The sequence below is a fragment of the Ptychodera flava genome, chromosome 20 (assembly GCF_041260155.1).
Source record: "Ptychodera flava strain L36383 chromosome 20, AS_Pfla_20210202, whole genome shotgun sequence".
NCBI classification, from domain to species: Eukaryota; Metazoa; Hemichordata; class Enteropneusta; family Ptychoderidae; genus Ptychodera; species Ptychodera flava.
The window spans coordinates 30,015,812-30,037,762 of NC_091947.1; the positions used below are offsets into that span (position 1 = coordinate 30,015,812).

The 21,951-nt window shown below is 38.1% G+C and overlaps 1 long non-coding RNA gene across 1 annotated transcript; it reads right to left on the minus strand.

The window, feature by feature from the left end:
- Nucleotides 1-16,564: 16,564 nt before the first annotated feature.
- LOC139120588 (uncharacterized) lies at nucleotides 16,565-21,493 on the minus strand. Its single transcript, XR_011549120.1, has 3 exons — nucleotides 21,402-21,493; nucleotides 18,476-18,562; nucleotides 16,565-16,797 (listed from the first exon to the last, which is right to left on the minus strand). It is a non-coding gene; the product is annotated as an uncharacterized lncRNA (long non-coding RNA).
- Between the last annotated feature and the right edge of the window lie 458 nt (nucleotides 21,494-21,951).

The following is a 21,951-nucleotide window of genomic DNA, read 5'->3' on the forward strand; positions in this document are numbered from 1 at the left end:
CAAAAATGTTGTCAAAAATATCATTCCCAGGTAAAAAGTCCCGTTCGTGTATGCAGAGTTTGAAATTAGGCGGGTCAATATTTTCCAGGTTAGGTACCAATTCATGTATGACCCAATCGCTGTCATGTTGGTTGTAAACAATAAATGCGTCATATCGTTTATGTATTAGTTGTTCTTCGTCATTGATTTGGAGTTGGTATCCGCCCAGTTTCAGTTTAATGAGAAAGTAAGCAAAGCGGATGTGCCAGTGAAAGCGTTTCAGCAGTGTGATGGTGATTACAACTATGACAATGAAACATGTCAAGGGTACGGAAACTACGAATATTAAATTGCATTCGACCCCGAGTTCAACAGTATCTATCGGATCAGAAGATTTTGCTTCAGGTAAAGAGCACAAGCTCCTCAGATTAGGATTCTCAAAGTGATCGAAAACAATCACGGCTCGTGTATCCTTGTTTAACCAATCTTTAAATGATTTAATTTTACAAGAGCAGTCAAATGGATTGCCATAAACTGTTAATGACCTCAACGACGACATTGATGTGAATATTTCAGATGACAGAACTGCGATGAAATTTTCTTTTAAATCCAATATTTCTAACTTAGCTAACTTGTCGGGTATGCCATGAATCGTTGATAATTTGTTATTTGCTACTGACAAGTTTTTGAGGTTTTGAAACTCGTTTAAACTTGTGAAGTTGAGTTGGTTAAAATTGTTGTTCGGCAATTGAAGAGATTTGAGGTTTTGCCCAGATTTTAAATTTATCACTTCACAGTTTAGTATTATGCCACCGCTATCTGTTTCTGAGAATTTCACATTTTCTATGATTAAGAATCTCAATTTTTTAAGTTGAATTTTTTCTTGCTTGAAGAAATCGTCTCCGTACTGACGTCCATCTATGTAAAGACTCTCCAGATTTGGTGCATCCATGAAGTCAGAGCTGATACGTATTTTAACCCTAAACTTAATGTTAGTGTCTTGAGGTTTCTGAGGTTTTGTAATGGGTGGTAAATGTTTTCATAAAATTGCTGTGTGTCCAAAAGAAGACTGTTTAATTTCAGCAGCGTGTGGAATACCCCTTCAGGCACGGTATGAAACCTATTTTTAGACAAATCTAGATGTTTCAAATTCGAAAGAAAAATAAAACTCTTGGGACATATAGAGGTAAACTTGTTACCACCTAAGTTGATAGAAGTAAGCGCTTGATTTCTCTGAAACATATGTTTAGGCATTTGCCCATTAAATAGGTTTGCGCTGACATTAATATTTGTAAGATTTTTAATTTCTGATATTGCAATGATGAAGTTTTCGAAATCTTGTAAGCTGTTGTCGCTTAGTGTCAATGTTCTTAAAATCGACAGGCCACTAAGTGGTGCAAAAACACCATCATCAACCTGACAGCGAGACATATCCAACACCTTAAGTTCAGGCAGCCACTGAAACGAATCTATCGCAATTGTACCCACAGGGTTTTCAGATATATCCAGTTCTTGTACACCGCTTTGGTTAAGACCTTTAAACGTTGAGTCTGTAAGATTGTGTCGCTCATTTCCATAAAGTATATTACTAACAGTAAGAACCTCAATGGTCACGTTCATTAGACTATTAAGAAAAATCTGGAGCATCTGAATATATATTTGATGCCTCCCGAGAATTCTTAAATGTGATACTGAGGTAAAATGCAAAGGAAATGGTGTTGTTTGGTATTCCATCAAAATGAGGGTAGTAATTGTTAGTTCACTTAAATCATACTTCGACAAGTGAAATATCGGAAGTGCATTACCAGGCATATGCATATTCTGAACAAGCAATATTTTCAATAGAGGAAAGTGTGAGAAGCTAAAGTTACAGTCTTCTCCCACATCTAAAGACATGATTTTTATACTTTCAAGTTTTTTTAAAGTTATCAAGTTTTCGATATCTCTACAATATATTTCCTTGATCAAAAGGTCTAGGCTTCTGAGGTTAACTAAGTCTTGGAACGCTTTAAAGAAAAAGTATCCCATCGTAGGACCGTGCACGGAGAGTTTTTCTAAACTTTTTAGGCCTTGAAACAGCGATGAAGGTTGGAATGCAGAATGTTCAACCGATAGATCTAACACAGACAACGTCAGCTCAGATAAATTGATCAGATTGGAGAAAGGACTCTCTATTATGTTCGTGAAAGTCTTCAACGGAATTTTTAATATACATAGACTTTGCAGGTGCCTAAATGTGCACTTGCCGAATGATACGGAGACATCAAGAGAAAATTCCATCTTCCGTAGCTTTTTCAGTCCCACGAATGTTTCAGAGTCAATATTAAGGTTGATAGAGGTAAACATAATCAGCTCCTCCAGCGAGCGAAGATTTTCGAAGGAGGTCGGTGTAAGACTCGAGATGAAGTTGTAAGAAATGTCAAGGTGAGTTATTGTCGATGGCAAAGTTCTGGGCACTGTCGTCAAATCTCAGTAGCTACAGTCAACGTAAGTGAAGTTGTAAACTTTACATGCTGCTTCCGAGGCGACGGAAGAAAGGCTCATTACCATTATTAAAATGCAAACCTGAAAGTTGGTGTCTCTGATCGGATTGTACAGGATCTACATGATGCTTGATCAGCTTTGAGCATACAAGAATGAAGTAACAGTGTTGCAGTGAAGTGAGCCAGTGCCAGTCAGAGACGGTAATAGTTGACGCGGGATTCAAAAATCGGAACTGTCTCTGTGAAATACGATACCTTTCCGTATATAGCGTTGTGATATAGTCTTGCGCACATAAGCGCTTTATGATGTACGTGGAGCAACTGGGTGACAGTTGTAACACCGTAAGCTTTTTGCCGTTAGATGAGGGGGATGTCTTTGGGAAATTATGAATTTAAATCAAGTATCGGTTTTACAACGGATGTAGAGGCAAGCCGGCACTCGAGAATGATGCTGTTTTAAAGTTTTCTAAACACAGAAATATCAAGATGAGGTACAATGATCTCGATTTTGAGGTGTAAAAGAAACTTCGTGGTTGAGATATCAGACAGGTGATGGTTGACTCTGAATTTCAAAACTACAACTGGTTAAAACCTTTTGCGCGCAAAGAGTCTGCGAAGGACGAAACCTTGCCTCTTACACGTGTGGCCAGTGTGTGACAGTTCACATGTACTATGACCCTTGCTTTGTCCACTTGAGAAGTGAGATGTCAGTTTCGTAATGGATGCGTAGGTAGGCTGGCACTCAAGTGTGATAGTGACACGTTGGCTCTATATATTAATGTGACAATCGTATGAAGTGACATGCAGTCTTCAATGTTGAAAATCGTAAATGCTATTGTTTAAGTGAGACAATCTTTAGGTAGATCAAGCTTTACGATTCGCATTTTGAGAACATATACCACTCAATAATTTTATTATAGTTAAGGGGCCCTTTCAGACCACTAAAATGTTTTAAAAATCCAAAATCTCGTTCTCACAATTGGCCAAATACCAATCGGTCTACATTCTGATAAGTTCAGTTGCTATAGTGATCATGTTATTTTTGAATAAGGAACATTGGATAACAGTATAGATGGACAAGTTACTGAATTCATGGTGAAGCCTTTAAGGTTTTATCTCTTGATTCAGGAAAAAGGTAGAAGGAAAGTTAGTTCTTTTATAAATCCAGACATTGCCTCGTAAATTGACATGCTTCAATCATGGAGCTCCATGATTCACGGAACAGAGTCAAGGATGACTTATATAGCAAGCACCAATAGATACACTTCTTCGCTTATCTTCATCCATATTGTGCTCATACATGCTGTATATTCATATAGATACAATTTTTAGTAAAACTTGGTTCTTGGCTATCACAAGGTTCCATCTTATCAAGATATTGCGGGCTGTGAAAGTGGGTATAGTTACGGAAATATGGTCAAAAGTTGAATGTTACTTTCTCAAGTGGATTAGTCATAGGTTTTGGAATCAAACTTCTGCTTGGAATCTTTACGATATATACCGAAAAACAGGGTTGCTACAGCCGGATATAACCATTTTCACCCGATACCTGTCTACACTCTTTTCTGTCACATATCTCTATTCTCGTCATTCTCATTCTCTCTATCGCATCTACAGCTGAAGCTTTGACCATTAATGCGATGGAACAAGTTGGTTTTTGAATCAAGAGCTGTGCCGACTCCTTTGCCATAATGTACTGACGATCCTACATATTTTACCGCTCATATGTCTGTCGTTACATGTATGCTTACAATACCCTGTTGTGATTCCTCAGTTTTATTCTCTCCTCCTGAATTTCTTTCCTTATCATGTCACTTCAGATCGTTATTTTACTCTCTGCATTTTATATTACTGGAGTACTTTTTTCGTTTTGAGCTTGTTTGACATGTTTTTGTGTAGGAAAATTGTGAATAATAGGTTTGTTATTCGGCACATGCCGTTTGACATTTGATTTATGAATAAATAAATAAATTTATTAACAGTAAAGCAAGATTTATAGACCCATTAGGAAGGGGAAGTGTTCTTATATACTTAGTAAAAAGTGAACATATTATATTATGCTACGTTGCGTCATTCTGATTAGACGAGAGCTTATCCCACCGATATTGAAATACTATTTTAGCACTGATAGCAGTGGTAAAACGGGCACCTAAAACCAGCAGTTTCGAAAATTCCCCTGTCGGTGCATTTGAACGCACCTATCTAAACTTAATCCGAAAGAGTCCGTGTTGTTTCAAATACCGTTAAGTCCGAATTTCGATACACAGATAAAGTATGGGACTGTAACTCACCTCTTGGTGAAAATAAGCTGCGGTCGATGATGAAAGACATCTCTGAATCAGCATATAAGGGTGTGATGTACACAATTCATTGCATTAGTGCAACAGTTCACTGTGCACTTTTGCTTGATTAGTGTGAGCCGAGATGCAACATACCGCTCTTTAAAGGGCCATTATTTGTAACTTTTGACCATTTTTACCCCGGAAAATTCCATGTTGGGGGCTCATATTTGTTGCAAAATGTTGTTTTACGAAAAAACAACCATGATTAGTGATGTTATAGCCACATAAAACTGCTCATTTTTGTCCAAACGTGTTGCCCTTCCGAGCTCGTTTGTTGACGTCTGGCATGCTCAGCGTGCAGGGAGAACGCAGATATGGTGACGCCGCGATCACGCGAGATGTACAAGTTCACCTTTATTGCGGGATCAAAACAACATTGCGTCGTGGATTGCCAGACATCTGGCTACGCAAAGTGTTCGGAAAATGGACTACGACGTAAGTACCGGGCATAAGTAACGAATATTTATTTTTAAATTGCTGTAAATGGCTCGCGCAGGTGCAGAAGAATGCCTACGTTGGAATCCGCGTGTCAACAGAGTTTGTATTTCTGTCCGGACAAAAATTGAAATTTTCGTTGTAAAATCACATGTTATTTAGTTGTCGGGCATGTAATGTTTCCGAATAATATGCGATTCTCTGTTATTTGACAGGCTCTTCAACATGAGCCAGTGATCATTTCAATCAAAACTAACGGAAAAATTGCCAGAAGATACAGCTAATGGAACTTTAAAATGAAGCTGGTATTCGTTCATACACGAATAAATTGACACTTCCTCACAATAACGGTCTGTCAGATATTCTTTCCCAAAGTTTGAGCTGTAACAGACCAGAGTGATCTAACGATGTAGATCAACAAATTCAAAATAACAATGCGATTGCGACGAAAAGTTGACATCAGATGCAACGAGCAGTGTCAGCGTCCAGCTCTCGCTGAACAAATTTTGCATAACTGTTCAGCTCAGTTGTAGTCATCCAGCCTCTGGATTATTTCAAAACTCTTTTCTCGTACAATTAAAGTCCAAATTATCCATCAAAACAGCTCCTATAACCTCCCTGTACCGTCTCTGAATGTTGCGACGGTCGACGCATTCGGTACTTAATGATACAAATCTAATTTTAGTATGCGAAAAAACCCAGGACTATTGTTTTTATGTAAATTTACGATAAAAAGGTTACTTTTTCTTTTGATTTGAACTGTTGGCCCATTTTCTGTGTCTGTAGCTAGTAGCTGTTAACAAATATAGTGTTCGCGTTGCATGTGAATAAAATGCAATTTTAGTGAACGTAGTCTGGTAATGCTGATGATTCTGTGTGCGTGCCTTGTCAACGTAATCCCCCCACTTATAAAAATGCTCGGTCTCGGGCGCTGAATTTCCGACGTTCGATTTCTCAAACGTCCGTTTTCTGCATTTGGGTTTTAAGTGACGAAAATACTCAAGTAAGACATGAAAGACACACAAGTTGATAATAATATAACAGCAATAACCCCCGCCGCTGTCCGGTATACATTCGATTTTGGTACAAGTCGCTCCATATAACACTTTCCTGTCGGCTCGTGCATTGTACCAAAATCTCGTGTATACCCTCCCGTGAGTTATTGCTTAAATGCCTTCCATAGAAACATCCATGAAACCGTCGTTTACCGATTTTGTTTTGTTTACAGCAGTAACTTGTGACTAAAAGGCGTTTGAGACAGGCTTTTATGATGCTATTATTTCGCTGCTGTAACAGATCAACAAACAAAATTAAATTCCGCGGGGAAAGATATTAATATTTTATTTTCAACTTAAATCCTATTCATTTTATCGTCACGTTTGCCAGCTTACGTTGTGCCTATCTTCTACGTCGTATGTTAACTGTTTATTAACCGGAATGACTGCATCAGTTCCGCTTGTCGCGATGATGTCTGCGACGACCGTGCATATATGGTCAAAATACCATATCGACGTCTGCAGCTCTATCGTTATCAATGTGAACATAGTTGTGTACAATTTTGATGTTGACCTGATGTACTCCTTATTCGTCGTACGTTTTGCTGGGCTTAGTATTTTTACCATTTATGGTTTCAGGATATGATACAGGTCTGTATTTCCACTATGTGATGTCACCCAATTGATGTTATCAAAATAGTCCATGAAAGTGGGAAGTAAATAATGGATATTTGTATCTAATAATAAAACAATTATAGCTTTATCTTTTGCTCGGTGTTACGCCAAACGATGAGTAGCACTAACATGGGGTTCGGGCTAGTTCTTCAATCTTGTTGGACAACCGTTCGCTTACACCCGCTCCAGTCCAGCAAGTTCATGGGCATGACTTAACAGTAGATTTCCAAGGTACATATCAAAGATGAATACTCTGAACTGAACAAGTACAACATTGAAAAATGTTGGATTGATTGATGGATTAGCCGGATAATTCTGACGATAATATGCTTCTACTGCCTAATACAACTATTTTTATTTAATTGGAGGAATTCATTAGACTTCAAAAGTCTGCCACGTGACCTGTAAGGTGTAGAGTAACTAATTGGATTATGGTACTCTTCCATGGATTTTTCAAACATTAAGTATTGATTTGAACTAATTTATGTCCTTGACTAATAAGCATCTCAATGACCTAAAAATATCGCCGGATGATTCTGATGATTACATGCTCCGCTATATCCACCTCCTTTTACATAATGGAAAGAATGTGTTTGAAAAAATATGTGCCTGTGACCTATAAAGTTAAGGTCACTAATAGAATTATGCACACTTCCACGGCTTTGTCCAATATTTAGAATTGAATTGAAAAGAATACATTTATCGAAAACTATCCTCATGAACTCAAAGGCGTCCCCGGATAATTCTACTAATTAAAGGCTCCCACTGCTATATCCAACTGCTTTTAAGTATTTGATGGAAAGAATGTGTTTGGCTGAAATAGGTTCCTGGTGACCTATAAATACGGCTAGTTTTCAATTGGGTTCGAACCCACAACATACGGCATCAGTCGCCTAGCGGAGAGGCCACAGAGAGAACCGCTCGGCTAAATCTCCACTCCCCCAAAAAAGAGTGGTTCAATGGCCAGCTAAGTTGTTACATTTTTCTGACTGAGACCGCTCCACACGTTGTAGAGTTCGTGAAGCACTCACGCTCGCATGCTCACTATCACACATCGCACATACAAACTTTATCGAAGCGAAGCAATGAATACATCGCTTTAACTAGTTTAAATTACTAATGGGATTATGGTAAACTTCCTCGGCATTGTTCAACATTTAGTATTGAATTGAAAATAATACATTTGACTCCAAAAGTTTCCCATTGACCGTAAAAATGTATCCGGATAATTCTTATGTTTGTATGCTGCCACTGCTTTATCCAACTACATTTACAGAATGGAAAGAATGCGTTTGACTGAAATATATGCCTAGTGACTGTAAAGTGTCAGTTACTGATAGGATATATTGTAAACAGCCCGAAAAGTATTTTCCAATTTCCGAAAAGTAGCTTTTCTTCGTCTTTTTCCTTGATAAATATTTATATTTTTCAAAACAGTATTCTTTTTAATTTTTTTATAGTTAATTCCTTAGATTCGTGCACCATTTCTATCAGCTTCCGTCAGAATTCACAATTTATGGGGAAATAATTGGGGTATAAGTTCAGAAATGTTAATTTCATATGTTTCCAAAAAAATGAAGCAAATTAAAAAAATACATAAAAATTTGGCTTGTGCTTGGAAAAAGTTTGAAAAAATACCAACATTCTAACTGGGACTAGGAAAATAACTGCAACTGTACTGATGAAGGGGGTGTGAGGTGTTAGTTGTAGGACATGTCTTGCAACTGAGGTGGGTGTGTCAGTTGCAGGACATGTCTTGCAACTGATACACCCACCGCAGTATCAAGACATGTCTTGCAACTGAGGTGGGTGTATCAGTTGCAGGACATGTCTTGCAACTGAGGTGGGCGTGTCAGTTGCAGGACATGTCTTGCAACTGAGGTGGGTGTGTCAGTTGCAGGACATGTCTTGCAACTGAGGTGGGTGTGTCAGTTGCAGGACATGTCTTGCAACTGAGGTGGGTGTGTCAGTTGCAGGACATGTCTTGCAACTGAGGTGGGTATGTCAGTTGCAGGCCACGCCTTGCAACTGAGGTGAGTGTGTCAGTTGCAGGCTATGTCTTGTACCTGAGGTGGGTGTGTCAGTTGCAATCCATGTCTTGTAACTGAGGTGGGTGTGTCAGTTGCAGGCCATGTCTTGTAACTGAGGTTTTAATCACAAAACCAGCTGAAGATATATAAGTTTAAACAGGACTTTTATTCACTGTTGAAATGATTGTATTGTTAACAAGATAACTAATTACAACCGAACTTTGTCATGTCAAATCACATCTTGAAACATAAAAAGAACACCTACTTAGGGCCTTTCAAGGAAATCAGTTTGAAAAAAATATAAGGAAATAATAAATTTTCCATAAATTATAATGTCATCTGAAAAATTACATCACATAAGGGTACCAAACTGAGTTCCATTATATTTCATATGGCACTCTTAAACTGTGTAAAAAGATCAAGTTTTGACGTAAAGGACTGTAAAAACATATTTCACAAATACTGAGTCACATTTCATTACAATACAAGAACATCATCAATACTGCAACTCATAACCTTTTGTTAATGCTGTTATTCAAGTATTTACATTCCTCTGCATGTCCACTGCAATGAAATCATCAGTCTAGAATAAACCTGAACTCATGTGTCCTTGCCATTAGACACATACTGACACATATGCATTCATGCCTACATTTAGGTTTCTTAAGCCTTCACAAAGAAGCTTGAATCTAACTCTGAAATTTGATGGTGAAGAAATCAAAATGTGATTTTAAACTGCCTCCTAATAAAGCCATGTGAGATAAGAAGCTATATCCATCAACATAGTTGAAAATAACCTAAATTAAAATTTCATTCAAGATTAATAATTGAACAGCTTTAACAGTTCAATCGCTGATTACTTTTAAGTGAATGTATGTAAAATTAAAGACATATTTTCTCCTTAACAATTAAAGAAAAATACCGCAATAATACGGTGTCGCTCAAATTTGATCAGAATTGGTATATACCAGTATGGGTTACCAATGATCAACAATAAATGTTGTTTCTATCTATTCAGTGGAGGAAAATTCTACGTTGATGTTATGACAATGATTTCTGCACAGTACAACCAGAAAAACAACAAGAAATATTTAAACCAGAAAAACAAGAATGACAAAAGTAATTAAAGCTGCAAGCAGCGTTGGCGGGGCCCAAGCGGTTGCCATGGTTGAAAGTACTTGCATTGATGATACAATGTGCAAATTTTGAGCTTCCATGTGTCTCTAGTGTAGAGAAATCTTTAGACTAGTTGTTAACACATGTGGAAATACATTTATAAGCTCACGCATCTCAATTCCCATGTGAAATGATCGTGAAAAGTATGCTTGACAGAGAGAGCGAACAAGCATTTTAAGTACAATTGATGTAGAGCATCATAGCTCATTCTGGAAATTTACCATGTGTCCTATGTGTTGACAAAATTAAATCCTTTGACTAGTTGTTATAAGTGAAAATTTCCTGTCAAAGATCATTTTTCTCATTTCCCATTTACATGATTTTGAAAATTGTGTCATAGACAAGCGGGAAATAGCATTACAATAAATTTCCACTGATTGTGTGGTCACTTGTCAGCCATACAGACTGATGTGATGACAAGAAAAATAAAAATTTTGTCTGTCATCCTCGTGCCCGTCAATTCAGATCCGCCGCGTCAGCCTTTATTCTGCTCATGGGGAAATAATTAAAAAACAAATAAACACAAAAAACTCGGCGATAGTATATGTATAAAACAGAAGCTTAAAAAAATAATTGACACTTATATTCCATTCAGAACTGTACTCATATGTAACTCTTATATTGCGCTGTCAAAACTGTGCAAATGCTGCGCTTAAGTTAATCAAAGAACTGTTGTTATACACAAATAATTAAGCAACACTGCTGTGCAGTCTGCGTGCATTCCTATGATGTTGTCATGTTTAACTCCGTGTTGTTGATTGAAGAATAAAAAAAAATTACAGTAACAAATTCCTGCCTCACCACATCATTTTATGTCTAGGCGAACCAGCATTTTAAGCCAAATTAATGTATACCATCCTAGCTCATTCTGTAAATTTAATGTGTGTCCTATGTGTTGATATATCCTTGAACTAGTTGTTATACATGAAAATTTCGTGTCAAAGATCATTTTCCCCATTTCCCATTTACATGACTTTAAAAAGTGTGTGTCATAGACAAATGGGAAATAGTATTACAATAAAAGTCCATTAATTGTGTGGTCACTTGTCAGCCATACAGACTGATGTGATGACAAGAAAAATAAAGTTTTTTTTCCTTCCTCTGCGTCCTATTTTCTGCTAATGAGGAAATACATGAAAAAAACCTGCAAAAAATACATCACGATAGTGCATGTATAAAACAGAACTGTACAAATTATTGACACTAACATTCAGATCAGAACTGTATACATATTTCACTCTTATATTACTCTGTGAAAACTGCCGTGCAAATGCTGCACTTAAACCGCTGAACTGTTGCTGTACAAAAATAATAAAGCAACGCTGCTGTACATTTGTCTCTGCGTGTATTCGTATGATGTTGTCATTTTTCCCGCGTTGTTGATTGAAGAATGAAAAAAGAAACCCGCGTCACCACATGATTTTTGAAATATGTCTAGAATAAGAAAGAAACGTTTTATTTTTCTTGGCGTAGTACTAGTTGTTTTAATGACCTGTACACTATGAATTTCGAAATGTTGGGTAGAACAAAAGGGTGTTCTTCAAAACCTGAAAATTCCAAATATTAAAATGCAAAAGTTACTGGCAATAACAAAGTATGGAGTTGTTACTCAGGAAACAAATGCTAAACATCGTGGTAAAAGTTGAAACTACAGTCTCTTTTATAAGATTACAAGTTTTGCAGTAAGAAGAGTGGGTAGCTGAACAAATCATAACAGCCTTGAGTACGAATCCTCCTTTTTAAGTGTCAAATAATACTAGTCCTGAGGCAAAAGTTAGGCGTATGCGATGCAGCTATATTTAATAGTTACAAACCTGTAATCGCTATCAATGCTGTACTGCACATATCGCTATAGACAACGGCACGAAACCTGCTTCTGCATACCAGTTTTTCAAACGAATTAGATATCCATTCTCATAGCAGTTCAAAAGTAAAATACTCTTAGACTTGAGAAATGTGTGCATTTTAGACTTTCGATAAATTTGCTTTACGCTTGAATTTAGCATGGAGCTTTGGTAGCTCTATGAATTTAACAAGCGATGCTCGGACACTGGCAGCGCACAGCGCATCGATGACACTTGGGTCAGGGGTCATCATCAAAAAACGTCAGTGCCTATTCACGGCCAGCTTGATATGAATCATGCCACGGATCGCGAAAATCACGGATCATATATCCAAATGTTCATGTCTAATACGTAAAGAGAACCCGAAAATATAAAACACATAATGATTTGATATGGAGAAACATCATTTTGTTTCACTGACGGTCAAGTTAAATGCTCAAATATCGCGACAAGACTTGCACATTTGCACAATATGAATGCGGAAGTACGTCGACTGTACTCTGCGGACGAGCGAGCGCCTTCTCTGAAAATCTGTTTACAATATCACGTCACAATACACTGAAAATTCTTGCGAATTCATCTTTAAGGAAGCCAATTCACACAAGTTCCTAACGTCAGTACAGATATTTTCTTGTTGGCAGCAATACACCACCAACATTTTCGCCGTTCAGGAGTGCCTTACTCGCTCTACGTTGAAAAAAGCCGTATGCTTTTAACCATGCCGTTCCTAACTTTGCAAATTCCAGTCGACTTTCCTACTCTGATCATAATCTTTCTTTCCATTTCATAGCTTTACTTGCGCTTACAACCTGTGTTAGGGGTGGTTTCTCCCCAATATTGGTGGAGCTGCCTAAAGTCAAAAACGAAAGTTTTGCCGTTTTTGCTTACTTTCACCGTCACTACGATCCTTCAGTGTTGATGATGACACTCACAGGCGTGCTGTTTGCATGGCAGGGCTGTGTGTTACCGGCGTTATACGGCCTCCCACCACATCGTATAACGCCGGTAACACACAGCCCTGTCATGCAGAGCTAGGTATTTGTATAAGTGTAGTTTATGCTATGTTCTGACGTTCTACGGAAGAGAACGTCGGAACGTAGCATAAACTATACTTATACAAACTACCAAGTAAACAGCACGCCTGTGACGACGTTGTACTGCACAGTGCACGGAGCAATCTGTAGGTACATTGTGCGAAGTTGTCCAACCCAAAACTTAGTAACATCTTAGTCAAATAGTCATGGTAAACATGGTACTTTTGGTTTGTTAGCTATTTCGTAACAATTTTATTCATTACTGTATGTGTTACAAATGCGATCTTCTGACGCATAAGGTCGGGGATGCACAGAGATAAAGTATTACTTCTCAAGTTGAATGCAGGACAGCGCGTGGACAGACAAAGTGATGACGTCATCTGCAATTTTCGATCCGCAAGTTTGGATAATATTTGCTAAATCTTCTCGGCAAACGCTACTTTTTTCTCGCATTTGCGATTTTGCGAGCAGGCAGCGGAAACACTGCCTGCGTCATTGCGAACAAAGGAAGGCCACAACGCACCTTATTTTCAAGCAGGCGATTTATGTTTGTTTTTCAGATTTCGTCCATTGAAAATCCTACCAGCACGCGAACGGCAAACAAAGAATTTATTGTATGGCACATAATGTAGAGTGTTTGGATAACATACACAAGAACGTTCTAAATTACTCATGGAGTTGATCGTTGAAACTGAATAGTGACAGTAGTGGTACTTGGAGCAAAAGTTTCTAGCATTGTTGTTTCTGAACGTTGGTGTCACTCAAGTCCACATGCTTAAATATTCAAACCTTGGAATTGAGGAAGTGCATATTTACTGAGTGTTCCCACTGTAATAAGCTGCGCAAACAAACATTCTGAACAGCTACACTAACAACTGATATGGTCGCACCTAATTAGACCTAGAACAATGGCAAGAGCGTCCAGCTCTGATTAACCATTTTACCTGCAGGCTGTGAGTGACGATTTTGCAGTTCGCCGGCATTGAGTCGATAGCCTGTTATTTTTCAGCAACAGTGACGCAATACATTTTTCTACAAGTATTTTACTTCTCACTTTCCGATTTCAAAATGTTTATGACAAACAGCCTATAATGTTTATCATACCCTTACTTCATAATATTGACATTTTAGTTTCAATTAGATCTCAACGTCACCACGAACTTCATTACACAAGGTGTTGTTTTAATCGATGTGTATCAGCAATTTTGATGTGGTCTTGTTTACATTTTTAATCAGCTACATGCTCTCAGTTACACAACACACCAGGGCCACTCCATGCATGTCAGATAGAGAAACATAAAAATCACCACACCTTGCAATGTCATATATCTTACTTTTTTATTCGTGATGAACAAGTGAGCGTGCATTCAGACACCTACATACAAAATTACCCGAATAGCTTCATTTATGATCCTTGACACTCACAAAACAGCTGTGTGTAGACCCCAGTAATTGTGGCAGGACCTTGTCCCGCTCTATTTCAGTCAATCAAAGCAGTCGGCCCAATCAAAGCAGTCGGCCACCCCTAAAGTTAGTGGCACGCTCTTCTAAGTACTTCCGTGGCAGTATACTTGACAACGTCATCCTGGCGTACAAAACCTGGGCGCTGAAGTTACTATACACAATGGGCCGAGATTAGGGTTCGTGCGACTGCTAGTTGAATTTGACAGCGGGCATTGCAGTCTGTTGTTCCGTCTTTGACTCTCAAGTGTACAATATAACATACATCACTGATCGATCTTCTGACTGACGAGTTTTAAACTGCTGCCTTATGAACATTGGGGCGACTTAACCGATCCAAATACCTTTCGCAAACTTGAAAGTGCTCGCACTAAGAAAGATATGAAGTAACATTTCAGTTAAATCTGTGTGTTGGTTTTTGAGAAGAAAATTTTTAAGGATTAAATTGCGATTTTCGTTATATCCACTACAGCGAACAAACCTCCTAACTGAAAGAAAGAACTACCACTAGGGATTATGAGTGTAAAATTTTAGTTCAATCTGTGTATTGGTTCTGGAGGAAAATATTTTAAAAGATTAAATTACGAGTTTTGCAAAATCAAATATGGCGGCAAAACCATGTGACCTATCCAAATGCCTTTCACAAACCTGAAAGAGATATTACAATAGATGATACATGTAAAATTGCAGTCTACTCGGTGTGTTGGTTCTAGAGTAGAGGATTTTTAAAGATGAAATTACGATTTTCGCAAAATCCAATATGGCGGCCAAACCACGTGACCGATCAAAACGCCTTTCACAAACTTGAAAGTGATCACTGTAAGCATGACATGAGTAAAATTCCAGCTTAATCAGTGTTTTGGTTCTGGAGAAGAAGATTTTTAAAGATTAAATTACGATATTTGCACAATCCAATATGGCGGCCAAACCACGTGACCAATCAAAACGCTTTTCGCAAACTTGAAAGAGATCACACTGTAGATGACATTTATTAAATTTTAGTTCAATTGGTGAATTTGTTCTGGAGAAGAAGATTTTTAAAGATTAAATTGTGATTTCAAAAAATCCAATATGGCGGCCAAACCACGTGACGATCGAATGTCTTTTGCAAACTTAATAGAGATCACTGTAAGGATGACATGAGTAAAATTTTAGCTTAATCGATGTTTCGGTTCTGGAGAAGAAGATTTTTAAAGATTAAATGACTATTTTAGAAAATCCAATATGGTGGCCAAGGTCACATGACCGCATGCGATTTTATTTGCAAATTCTAGAGACCTTAGGTCATGCTTACTATACAAAAAATTTCAAATCGACTAGACCCCTAGGTCTTCTGGAGAAGCCATTTTTAGGTTTTTGGAAAATCCAATATGGCCACCAGGTCACGTGACCAATCAAAATTTGAAGGGTCAGGTGCACGAGTACTAATTGATACCTACTAGCCCTGCAAATTTTAGAAGTTTTCGTTCAGCCGTTTTAGAGATCTAGGTCGACAAAGAATCGGCAGAAGAAGAAGAAAAAGAGGAAGAAGAGGAAGTAGTAGAACTTGAGCAATAACAATAGGGTCCCAGCCGGTCGGCTTGGGCCCCTAATTAAGGTCTGAAACTTTAGGTACTGGAGGTCAACTCTGGCAACATGCACAGCAGAAACAAGCCCCTCTTAGTTTGAGTATAGATGGTCTCCCCCTTCTACTGTCTATGGTTTCAGCAGGTCTGTTAATATGTAAAAGTTCATAAATAATGACAGGCAATGACTCAAGATCAGTGGAGTTGGCCTTTTTCTTACTGGCATGCTATCACTCCTGCACATTTGCAGGATTTCACTTTTTCTTACCTCATTTGTACATTTTTGACACTGATGTGTTCATTTGAACAAATTCACATCTCAACCCCTGCATCTACCTGTACACCAAATACTGAGATGGACCACCCAGATGAGTCCTTGAAACTTTCAGGAACCATCAAGATGTGACCCTAAATCTCTCAAGGACTATCCTAATGTGACCTTGAAACTGTTTGATCTATGAAACTCATTTCCACATTTAACACTGACATACAGAAAGAAACAAGAAAATTATTCAAAACAGCTTAAACACTGTTATAATACCAAATTCAGTGGACAGATGAATGAACAGTAAATTTATGGACAGCAGAATTCATCTAATCAGTAAAATCACCCTTCGCTATACACCTCAGATAACAGGTTAACAAGATGGTCTTCATTCATCAGATTCAATGTCCATCACTGCACCTAAAATGTCGCAGACAATGTGTAGCCTCTCAAGATTTCTGTTCATGTAGATACAGTGTCTTCCAACATTTACTGCTGCTAAAATTCCAGTTCCTGTCAAGTTAAAATGAGGATTTGCGTTACTGTCCAAATTCCAGGTATTATTTTACACAAGTTCAGATGATTGTCACTTGTTTAATGATGTAAAAATATTTTGAGCTATAAAAAATAACACAAAACAAATCTGTTGCCTTGGCTGAAGAAACCTGATGCCATGAATATTACTTAAGCGTTTGCACACTCTAAAGCACCACAAAACCACTGAAATTTAAAGAGGTTAACAGTGGCCAACCTAAAACCTCTGACCTGAGGTTTTTCTACACAGTGTAGGCAAAATTGGATGGAAGTTGTCAATGGTCGACCATTTTAAGACATCTTTCAATAAATCAAACAACATCAACAACTGCTCGTTTGCAACAATATTGGTGAAAAAAGATCAAAAAATAGCGATAATGTCCCTTTAAATATAGGCCTACAGGCACTCAGGGTGGATATGTTACATCAATTTGATTAGTTTCTTTTCCTTTTCTTTTTTAAAACAATCAATCTGCAAGGCAGTTTATGTATTGACAAATATGTTATCTTTACAACCATACAGCAAAATGTTCTTTAATTTTTATGAACAATATTTGACAAAGACTGAATACATAACATGCAACCAATGTTCACATTTTGCCCATACACCAGATACATGGAGAGACTTCAACATACAATGATTAACTCAGAAATCTTACAGGGAAAAGTAAATATTGTTTTCTTCCAGTACAAATGAAAATTGATAAGGTACATTATCTTTTTTATCCGATCCATTGTACATAATTTTTTTTCCCACCTTTTCTTTTTGTCAAACATTTTCTGGCTGATTTTTTTTATTGACATTTGTTTGGATTTTTTTTCAAAATCTGCCAGGACCCCCTCCCAGGTGATAAAATGGTCCGCCTCTATGTATTGACCATCTTTGCATGAGATATACTGTACAATGACCAGATGGTAGGAAGTGTGTCAATTTTTTACAACCTTGGTACTCTTAAACATTGAATTCATTTTGGAATATATATAATATAATTTGTTGGAAACCAAACCTGATGATTTTTTTATCGCATTTCAACACCAATTTCACTGTACCATGTCAAATATCAAATATCAAATGCTTATTAGATCACAGCCATCCACATTGGAAACATATATCAGTGAAAAACAGTACAGTCTCAAAACATTGAGCAGCTTTCATCGGAAACTCAGCCTTCATTTAGGCATGTTCAACATTATTATGAAAAATGGTTACACAATTTCAGCTGGCTCCACTACAATGTAAAAAAGAACTCAATGACTTGCAAAGTATGCATGAAGCATAATAATAAACAGAATACGATGACCTGAGCCAACATGAATTTCGGAACGAGTACACTTGCTCGCCATGTCGACTGTGTAGGACCATAAAACCGCAGTACTCGCAGAAACTTTGAGTGTGAGTTTGAACTTCCAAACAACAACACGGGTATGGCATGTAATAAAGTGTATAATTGTCTGCGAATGACCCCTTTTTTTCAACAGTGACCGCTTTTTGAGCTTCCATTGGCCCTCAGACCCAACTGATGCAAAAGTTTGGCAGAACACTGCCCCCCCCCCCCCCATCCCCTTCAGAAGTGTTTGTGAACATACATGTAGCCTTATTACTGGCAAGAAAGAGGACTTTGGGCAAATTTTATCTTTGTCAAAAGATCACACTTACGTTTTAAGGATTACTGAAGGGCTGGTGTACTGGTGGCCTTCTCTTACAGGTAATAAGTCTCTGATGCATCATCTCTGGGTAGAAATCCTGGAAAAGAAAATTTTACAGGAGTCATATATTGGAAGAGTGATCTAAATCACAGTCCCTCTCTGAACACTCAAATGATATAGTTTACACCTTATTACATCACAGAAAGTGGAGTTGGATTGTTGTCTATAAAATTAATAATTACAGTATACAAGTATATGTATGGGATGAGAAATGACAAAGTTCTGCTCAAAATTATGGAATATTTATGGAATGTGATACTCAGCACTCAGAATGAAAGGATGGGCTTCTTTTGTGAATTTTGCCTAGGGAAGGTTTATGCTAAATCATGATAATAACTGGGCAGTTTGTCTCTCCTGGGATCATTTCAGCTTAAACCTGACAGTTTGTATGGCAAAAATAAATACAGTAAATAAAGAGTTGATAATGTAATGATTACTTCTCTATCTCAAACTCTACACTCAGTGTGACAGTTTCCGGACGACCTCAGTTTTCGGACATTTAGTGACATGCTGTTAGTTACACTCACTTCGCTCCGTATCGATAGCGTTTTACGGGTCATGTGACCTCATATTAAGTCAGGTGACACTGTTGTCCCGTTTTCGATAGTTTTTTTGGTAGAAGCTATTGAGTTCGCTACGAGCGGCGGTCACAAATTGTCGTCTGACATCGCGTCAGTGATACTGTCAACACACTGCCGTCAGGTCAAAGTAACTGAAATTTTGACTTAAGTCCTGATTTAGCGTTGAATTTTGAATGTCGGGGAGAATAATGATTTGAAAATATTCTTTCCATTGTTCGCTACGATTGCATGTAGTTTAAACGAAAACTGCGCAGTTGTTTCGAGAACAAAAAGTACATTTAATGAACGTAAGAAGTGTACAAGTTTTCGGACAGACAATATTTAGCATAATTGTGTAAACGTAGTAAGTGACTTATCGCGTAAAAACTTGACAGGTAAATAATGCCATACGATGAAATATACTCGCGATTTTTATTAAATAATGCCTGTGCGATTCTAATACAAACAAAATATGCAATGGAAACAATTATAAGTAATACTCACTGAACAAACTTAGCGAAGTTAGCCGCACCGTACGATACACCCGTGGCCACTTTAGTGTTGATCAAGCCTGTCTGGTACAAGCAGAAATTCTGTCTGCAGAAGGGTGATAAAACGGTTACTTTACCCTGTATCAGTGGTGATAATGATCCTGCTATCGGTACCCCATGGACACGCCGATTAGCCTGAAATTAGGGAGTGATTGTAAAATACACTGTATACAAATGATGTTGACCACAGCATTTGCCCTATCAGTACTAAGTATCTGCTAAAATTAATGTGTTTCAAATGTAGTCAGTGTTACAGAACATCACACATTTTGTGTCGATTTCAATATTGCAGTGAATGAATACCAACGATACTATAGCGTGTATCTCAAGTGTCGTGTTCAGACTTTGTTCAGACGCGCGCGGGAATTGAGAAAATGCCACTTTGAAAATGCCACTTTGAAAATGTTAGTGATTAAATTACAGACATCGCCCGTCTTGAATGCAACACTTTCGAAATAAACATTCACTTGCACTAAGCCATGTTTCTTTCCTAAAAACCGTGAATAAATAAAACTCCAATTTCACTTGGTACAAGAGAAAAGGTAAGAGTAAAGTACAGCCGGGGTAGCATTTTACATGTACATGTATTCTCATGTGTGTAACCATGAACGACACTTTTCTCATCCCGGTTGAAGGGAACTTGTCCTGATACATATACATCTCTTCCAAACTTTTCTGGCTCCCTCCACGCTTATCTTAAAACGCTTGCTTGTTTCTTTGTAAGCTCCTCATGGTACTTCGCTAGGTGCCGGATTGCCACCACAATCTCTTATATTTTGAACAATCAAGCTTGCTATGTCCTCACTGAAGGAATTGCCCTTATGATATTCGCGACCGTTGTTATTGATGTTCATTGTCGGAGCGCAGACTTACAGCGTGTCTACAGTGCAGTGTTGTGATCGATATGAATTGGGCAGGCGAGACATTTTAGTAGAACGTTATCTCAATCCTAACAGTGGGGTGCCGATAGTGAACCTTACATTTATTACACCGACCACCACTTTGTTTCGTTTACAGAATTTCTGTTTGTACCAGACAGGCTTAATCAACACTAAAGTGGCCACGGGTGTACAAGGTGCCGAAAGCAACACATACAGAGACAGCCCGTGTCCGATATCTAAGCGCTATACACGTCGAAATATAGTTGAGTCGTCCATGGATTAAACATAACTAATTATCATGAAATATTCTTATATACTGTTTTCTAAACACATCGAAATTAAAAATCGGTGGCTTGAAGTTTCAAATTATCAATACTTAGCTCCTAATCACATTCCAAACACGACGTCCGATTTCTGGGATTGCAGTCCGATTACTACGCCCTTGACATAGGGTCAAAACTTTGGCAACTTTGACCCCGAAATACCACTCCTGTCGTGTCAACTGAGTTTGAGGATAATCACAATTAAGTTTCGAAAGGTATGGTAATAAGATTTCGTATTGCTGGTCATTTACGAAACGACTTCGGGCGAAATCCACTACCCTGTCCGAAAACTGTCACACTGAGTGTACTGTTCCTGTCACACAAGTAATAATTTACAAATCATCATTACAGCTCAGAAAAGCAATCAAGTGATCTTACTACAATGTAATAAAAGTATGGATCACATTTCAAAGTTCTGTTTGGTCATAAAAATGGTTTGCTAATGGTCAATATATTGACATACCCCCCCCCCCCATATTGTATACAGGCTGTGGCCTTCTTTCCACAATCAGAGGGGCTTGGATTTGTAAACAATGGTTTGTAAACAAATATAACATTTACCTTGATTCACGGTTCGATCGTCAGCTTGTGCATTCACAAGCATTACTTGGTAAAGCTGACAGACAGAGGAATCACTGAAAAGATTTAGTCAAATTTCCTGCACATACTGAGGCGGGGACCAGCCAACATTGTTGTGAGACTCTGTATCGTTTCAAGTCGAGTGTATAATGCGCCAGTCAATGTAAACCCCCACCCCCCCACCTCGGGCGATACGGGAAAAATGTGGGGGATAAGACCGTGTGTGCCATAAAACTGTGCCCGAGGGGGTGGGGCAATTGCCTCGTTTTGATCCCCCTATTCCTTTGACGGACAGGCCCAGAAAATGTTCGTAAATAACTACGCATGCGCACGTATGCAGGGCCTGAAAATTACCCTGATCCGAGGTCCCGGACCAGTGATTTTTTATCCCGAAACAGTACAAATTACCTCTAAAAAGTCCGCAGACCAGTGCAAACGGGAGCCAATTTATTTTGCAAGGGAATTTCCAGTTTTTCCCAGATTGTGTTCTAGTGTCTTTTGACGAAAAATTAGAAACTACGTCCCCCCAAAA